We start from the raw sequence: 8,005 nt of genomic DNA, 5'->3' as shown, positions 1-8,005 counted from the left end.
AAGATACAGAAATTTATAAATTATTTTCACCTTCATCACGAGCCTATTTTAATTCATCTGAAGGTAAATAAGTCATACTAACATGTTACGAAGATTTAACTTCGTTCCAGAATATATTACTTCATTCTAGTAGGTTTTTACTTCATTTTAGTAGGTTTTTACTTCATTCCAGTAGGTTTTTACTTCATTCCAGTACGTAAATGTGGTTTCGCCGTCGCGTGCCGTTCTTTCTCTCTACAATATCTATCACCAACGCCATGGTGCTAATATGGTTTAATAAACACATGGAATAATGTAATAAATTATTGGAATGAAGTATGTGTAGAAGCATTTGAAGTCCTACGGGAATGAAGTAAAAATCTTATCCAATGAAGTAATAACGTTTATGAATGAAGTAATAAACTCACTTGAATAAATTGCATTTTTAAATGTTAATCAAGCAAAAACCCACGTCAATGAATTTGAATGAAGCATATGTTGAATCATTTCAAAACCTATTGGAAGCAAGTAAAAACATGTTGTAGTTTCAAGGTATTACGTACAGAATGAAGTAATAAACCTATATAATGAAGTAAAATGGGCTTGTAATGAAGCCGAAAAAATTTTCACAGCAGCACATCTCATCAAAAAAACTAGATCTAATGGCCCAGATTTGGTCTCTAGTTCGGTCTTTAAAATTGGTTCGACATTGATCACAACTCTATATATATATATATATATATATATATAGGATTGTGTTAAAATGACAACACCTCTTAAAGTAACACCATACCACCATTCCTAGCCAATCATTTGTACATGTGGACGAATAATAAGCTGCCATGTGGCAATCATAAAAATTGCTCAAGGGTAAATTTTCACGGACTGCAATATCCAATACACTAGACTGCAATTTTTCCCGACTGCAATATCCAATACGCTAGACTGCAATCTATAGATTGCGGTCTAGCGTGATAGTGTCACAGTGTCATTTTAAGAGTGTTGTTATTTTAATGCACCCACATATATATATATATATATATATATATATATATATATATATATATATAGGGATGTACTAAGATGACAACCCTCTTTATTGTAACACCATACCACCATTTTAGGCCATTGGATCTGAAAATCGTGTGCTTGTCATGCTGCCACGTGTAAAAACACGGAGGGGTAAAATAGGAAATTTCTAATTTTACGTTACCAGATTGCAGTGTTGTTCATTGAATATTGCAGTCTTACCACAACAATATTGCAGTTTACCACGACTGCAATATCTAATACAGTAGACTGCAATATCTAATACAGTAGACTGCAAACCCGTGTTTTTTCACGAAACTTAATCCTAGGCGTCCATAAATGAGATCTAATGGACTATATTGGTGGTATGATGTTATTTTAACTATAGTGGCACCCTAGTGCACCCCTATATATATATATATATATAGGGATGTACTAATATGCTAACTAATTTTAAAGTGCTAACGTACATCCAATCACGTGCTGCCACGTGGCACGAAAAATGCAATATTATATATAGAAAAATGCAATATGCATTTGTAGAAGCTATAAATGAATTTCGACAGATTGCATTTTTGTTATATGCAAATTGCATTTTTTATTGTTGAGTTTTGCATTTTAGATATTGACTGTTTAATTTGCATTTTATATCTAGACGGATTGCACTTATATATGTGAAAATGCAAAACTTAACAATATAAAATGCAATTTATGTGAAAATGCAAAACTTAACAATATAAAGTGCAATTTGCCTATAACTAAAATGCAATCTGTGGAAATGCATGTACAACTTGATAAATGTGTATTGCATTTTTCTGTTTACAAAATTGCATTTTTCGTGCCACATGGCAGCATGTGATTGGATGTCCGTTAGCACTCTAATTAAGGATGCGCCCTACTGCTCTCCCTATATATATATATATTATATATAGGTCCATGATCAATTGAGATTTTTTAGGGTAATTGTGAAATGAGATGCAATATCAGCCACTCATTTTTATTAAATGAGTGGTCCAGATTTTTCCACACAAAATATATTTTTAGATTAATTTATTTTGAAAGGGCAGAATGGTAATTTCAGGAATGATTGAGAAATTAATCTGCAAAACCACATAGCTAGGCTTCAGCCCTCACCACCACCACCTCGACGCGGCGGGGAAAGCCAACAATTATCTCTTTCGGCGCGCCCACGTGTTCAGCTAGTCGGAGCACCCCTCTCTTGTCACTGACGCCGTCGAGAATGGCTGGTTGCGATTCGCTTTCGCCGCGGTGGTGAAATCGTCTCCTTCGGTGAAGTCGGCGCGGTCGCTGCTCGGTGCGTGCGGCAACGGCGGCGATAATCGCAGCATCGAGGTCGGGTGTGAGGTCTGTGAGGGATCGGCTGATTTTGTGGAGAAAATTCGGCTGAATCCAATTTGAATTTGAATTTGGGATCCAATTTCAATTTTGAGCCCTAGCTTAATTTGGTACTGTTTGTTTTGCAGCTTACTGGAACCAATTGATTTGATGATCGAAGGAGCTCAGAATCTGGTGGTGCCGATATGGAGTAGCATTTCAGAGTTCGAGTTCAAGCAACTTCTCCCCTCCCATTCGTCGTCATCGTCAAATCCGCCGGAGCCATCAGCCCCTTGCCGGCGCCGCCCGGGCGCTGTTGATTACTGTCTCGATTACTTCCCATTCCTGTTTGTGATTTGATGGAGAAATACAATTTGATGCAATTTGATGCAATTCAGTTTATGATTCACGCAATTTGTTAGAGAAATACAAGCTTAATCATAATACACTCCAGGTGTTTGGTGATATTTCCCAATTGAGAATTAGTTAAGAGTCAGATTCAAGATTTAACTATCTTTCTTTTTTAATGTCAACTACGCACATATAATGTCAATTGCATATATAATCTATGTCAACTACATATACAATTCATGTCAACTACACACATATAATCTCAACTACATATACAATTCATGTCAACTACACACATATAATGTCAACAATGTACATTCCATGTCAACTATGTGTACAATCCATGTCAACTACACACCTATAATGTCAACTACATATATAATTTATGTCAACTATTGCTGTTGACATTAATTATTTGTAAAATGTTACTGTTGACATAAATAACGTTGTTGTTGACATTATAGTTAACATAAAGGCTTTGTAGTTGACATCGCGTGAAAATGACAATTTTGCCCCCTAGTTGACATAATGTCACAGTAGTTGACATTGGGCGAAAATTGTGAATGAGTGGCTGAGATTGCATCTCAATTCTCAATTAGGCCCAAAAATCTCAACCTAACAAGACCCTATATATATATATATATATATATATATATATATATATATATATAGGGTCTTGTTATATATATATATATATAGGGTCTTGTTAGGTTGAGATTATTTAGTTAAATTGAGAAATGAGATGCAATATGGGCCACTAATCCACAAGATTAACAAAATGTCAACAAATACCACATTATGTCAACAAGGGGGTATAATTGTCTTTTCATTAAATTGTGTTTGAAAACATTTTCTAAAATTCTCTCTAAAACTCTAGCTGCAAAGTCTTCAAATCTTCAAATCTTCAAATCTTCAACATTCAAATCTTCAAATCTTCAACATTCAACATTCATATCTTCAAATCTTCAACATTCATATCTTCAAATCTTCAAATCTTCAACATTCTTATCTTCAAATCTTCAACATTCTTCAAATCTCTTCAACATTCAAATCTTCAAATCTTCAACATTCATATCTTCAAATCATCAAATCTTCAACATTCAAATCTTCAAATCTTCAACATTCTTCAAATCTTCGAATCTTCAAATCTTCAAATCTTCAACATTCTTCAAATCTTCAAATCTTCAAATCTTCAACATTCAATAAAATAACACTTATTAAAATGTCAACAACTAACAAATAACGCTTACAATTCATATATCAATACCGAGATTATCGAATGTCAACAACTCGTATGCAAATGTCAACAACTAACAAATAACACTTACTATTCACATATCAATACCGAAAATATCGAATGTCAACAACTCGTATGAAAATGTCAACAACTAACAAATAACACTTACAATTCACATATCAATACCGAGAATATCGAATGTCAACAACTCGTATGAAAATGTCAACAACTAAAAAATAACACTTACAATTCACATATCAATACCGAGAATATCGAATGTCAACAACTCGTATTAAAATGTCAACAACTAAAAAATAACACTTACAATTCACATATCAATACCGAGAATATCGAATGTCAACAACTCGTAATAAAATGTCAACAACTAACAAATAACACTTACAATTCACATATCAATACCGAGAATATCGAATGTCAACAACTCGTATGAAAATGTCAACAACTAAAAAATAACACTTACAATTCACATATCAATACCGAGAATATCGAATGTCAACAACTCGTAATAAAATGTCAACAACTAACAAATAACACTTACAATTCACATATCAATACCGAGAATATCGAATGTCAACAACTCGTATGAAAATGTCAACAACTAAAAAATAACACTTACAATTCACATATCAATACCGAGAATATCGAATGTCAACAACTCGTAATAAAATGTCAACAACTAACAAATAACACTTACTATTCACATATCAATACCGAGAATATCGAATGTCAACAACTCGTAATAAAATGTCAACAACTAACAAATAACACTTACAATTCACATATCAATACCGAGAATATCGAATGTCAACAACTCGTATTAAAATGTCAACAACTAAAAAATAACACTTACAATTCACATATCAATACCGAGAATATCGAATGTCAACAACTCGTATTAAAATGTCAACAACTAAAAAATAACACTTATAATTCACATATCAATAGCGAGAATATCGAATGTCAACAACTCGTATTAAAATGTCAACAACTAAAAAATAACACTTATAATTCACATATTAATACCGTGAATATCGAATGTCAACAACTCGTATTAAAATGTCAACAACTAACAAAATAACACTTATAATTCACATATCAATAGCGAGAATATCGAATGTCAACAACTCGTATTAAAATGTCAACAACTAACAAAATAACACTTATAATTCACATATCAATACCGAGAATATCGAATGTTAACAACTCGTATTAAAATGTCAACAGCTAAAAAATAACACTTATAATTCACATATCAACTACGATGTCAACAACAAATATTATTCATGTCAACTATGATGTCAACAACAAACATTATTCATGTAAACTACGATGTCAACAACAAACGTTATTTATGTCAACTATTATGTCAACAACAACATTTTACGAATAATTAATGTCAATAACAAATATTTTCATGTCAACGACCTATATTATTTATGTCAACAACAACGTTTTACATATAATTCATGTCAACAACAATGTTTTACATATAATTTATGTCAACAACATTTTTCATAAAATTTATGCCAACGACCTATATAATTTATGTCAACAACAAACGTTATTATGTCAACGAGCTATATAATTCATGTCAAAAATAAACATCTTCATGTCAACAACTTATATAATTTATGTCAACAATAATATTTTAGGCAATATCACAAACACCTTATCTACACAACTCAAAAATTCCAGCAACACAATCGAATTAAAAGCTGCATCCATATATTTCACAAATTAATTGTAATTTGCTTTCGATTTTAGAAAAATCGAATCCACAGAATTAACAAATGAATTCACAAATTTCGAATTAAAAAGGCAATCAGTAATTCGAACAGTAACCACTTCAAATCCTACCCTATCATACGCTTCTCTTACCTCACCTACGTAAATCAGTTACATTCATCAATAATATACTCTATTATCTAACTCCTTTGCCAAAGCGAGATTCAATAATTTCCTCATCAATTAACTAGTGATCAATTGTAGTTATTTTAACTCATTTTACTTCATATCACTTCAAAGCAATTCCAGTAACACACCAAACAACAGCACAGAATAGCAACAAAGATATCAAAGATAAACACGGTGTTACTAGCTACTTACGTGCCTTGTGAATCTGGACAGACTGAAGCCGAAGAAGGCCCAGTTGCAAAGGGAGGCAGCAAGGGAACTGGAACAGAGCATTTCAATGGTCAAAGCTCCAAGTGCTCTTCTACGCGATCCGTCACTCACCTTACCGAGAGCATTTCAATACCGAGATTATCGAATGTCAACAACTCGTATTAAAATGTCAACAACTAAAAAATAACACTTATAATTAATGTCAACGACAAATGTCAATAACAAACATTATTTATGTCAACTGCGATGTCAACAACAAACTTTATTTATGTGAACTACGATGTCAACAACAAACTTTATTTATGTCAACTATTATGTCAACAATAACATTTCACAAATAATTAATGTCAACGACAAATATTTTCATGTCAACAACGTATATTATTTATGTCAACAATAACGTTTTACATATAATTCATGTCAACAACAATGTTTTACATATAATTTATGTCAACAACAATTTTCATAAAATTTATGCCAACGACTTATATAATTCATGTCAATAACAAAAGTTATTATGTCAACGAGCTATATAATTCATGTCAAAAATAAACATTTTCATGTCAACAACTTATATAATTTATGTCAACAATAATATTTTAGGGAACTCTGTGGTAAAGATCGAAACAGAAATCATGAGAAAACAATTTTTTGAAAAACAATATTTGCGTTACCGGCGAACTTCAATTCTGTTCACTGTACTTTGTTCTTCCTCATACAATCCAGATTTTCCTTCTGCTTCCGGAAATTAGATAAATCAGCTAACAGAACCATCCAAATCTGCAATTGCGAGGGCAAACAATTTCATCAGTTAGGGAGAAAATTCAACGCTCGTCATCTTATAACGAAGAATCAAATTACCTAACGAAATCTGGATTTCGAAGCGAAGCATTCATATCATCGTCTCAGAAGCGGTGAACAGAGAATCATATTTGCTGAAATTATATGTCTAAACACAGTAATTCCGCCACGCACGTCCCGATTGACGATGAAAGAACAATAAATCACAACTTCCAATTCAGATCTTCTGAACCAGGATAATAATCATATATCTCCAGCACTACCTGTCGAACAAAAAATCCAGATTAATTTCCGGAAACGGAAGAAAAAACAACACAGAAGAGCACAATTAATCGAAACCTCTGGAGTCAAAAAATTCGTATCAGAAATCCAATCAGAGTACAAAAACAATTCCACGATTCTCTGAACAAAATCGAGCTCCCACGCCTTCTCCTTCAACAGCTACAAAAATGCACCAGCAATTCAACAATCACGATTCAAACTTGAACTCGGAAAAGTGAGAATTTTATAACTACGAAACGAGAGGTTAGATCGTTTCGTATTATCCAATCCGCTACATTCCACTCACCAGATGCTCACCACGAAAATTAATTTACAGAGAGAGAAAGGCAGTTCCCTCACCACCGCAATCGACGATCCCGCCGGATTCAGTCGAATTTTCTGCACAAAATCAGCCGATCCCTCGCAGACCTCTCACCCGACCTCGATGCCGCGATTATCGCCGCCGTTGCCGCACGCGCCGAGCAGCGACCGCGCAAACTTACCGATGGAGACGATTTCACCACCGCGGCGAAGGCGAATCGTGACCAGCTCCGACGAAATTGGATCTGGATTTAGAACTCCGCCGCCTTGCGTGAGAGATTGGCAAATAAGCATAAAATTACTATTATGTCCTTTCATATTAAATTAATCTAAAAATATTTATTGTGTGGCAAAATCTGGACCACTCATTTAATAAAAATGAGTGGCTGATATTGCATCTCATTTCTCAATTAGCCTAAATAATCTCAATTGATCATGATCCTATATATATATATATATATATATATATCCAAGGGCTGAGATTAAGAAGGAAATAGGACACTTAGGGTGCAAAGGAGCCTAACGCACCCCTATATATATATATAT

General features: G+C 33.5%; 1 long non-coding RNA gene across 5 annotated transcripts; it reads right to left on the bottom strand.

Annotated features, from left to right (window-relative positions):
- Nucleotides 1-3,817: 3,817 nt before the first annotated feature.
- On the bottom strand, nucleotides 3,818-7,760 carry LOC125187616. Of its 5 annotated transcripts, none has more exons than XR_007170641.1 (6): nucleotides 7,457-7,759; nucleotides 7,217-7,318; nucleotides 6,938-7,140; nucleotides 6,751-6,856; nucleotides 6,059-6,187; nucleotides 3,818-3,876 (listed from the first exon to the last, which is right to left on the bottom strand). It is a non-coding gene; the product is annotated as an uncharacterized LOC125187616 (long non-coding RNA). The 5 variants fall into 5 exon arrangements; XR_007170637.1 differs by having other exon boundaries at nucleotides 7,446-7,758; XR_007170638.1 differs by having other exon boundaries at nucleotides 7,499-7,758.
- Nucleotides 7,761-8,005: the final 245 nt, after the last annotated feature.

Source organism: Salvia hispanica, chromosome 5 (assembly GCF_023119035.1).
Source record: "Salvia hispanica cultivar TCC Black 2014 chromosome 5, UniMelb_Shisp_WGS_1.0, whole genome shotgun sequence".
NCBI lineage: Eukaryota > Viridiplantae > Streptophyta > Magnoliopsida > Lamiales > Lamiaceae > Salvia > Salvia hispanica.
Note: the sequence above shows the minus strand (reverse complement) of the source record. Positions and strands in the feature narration are given on the sequence as shown.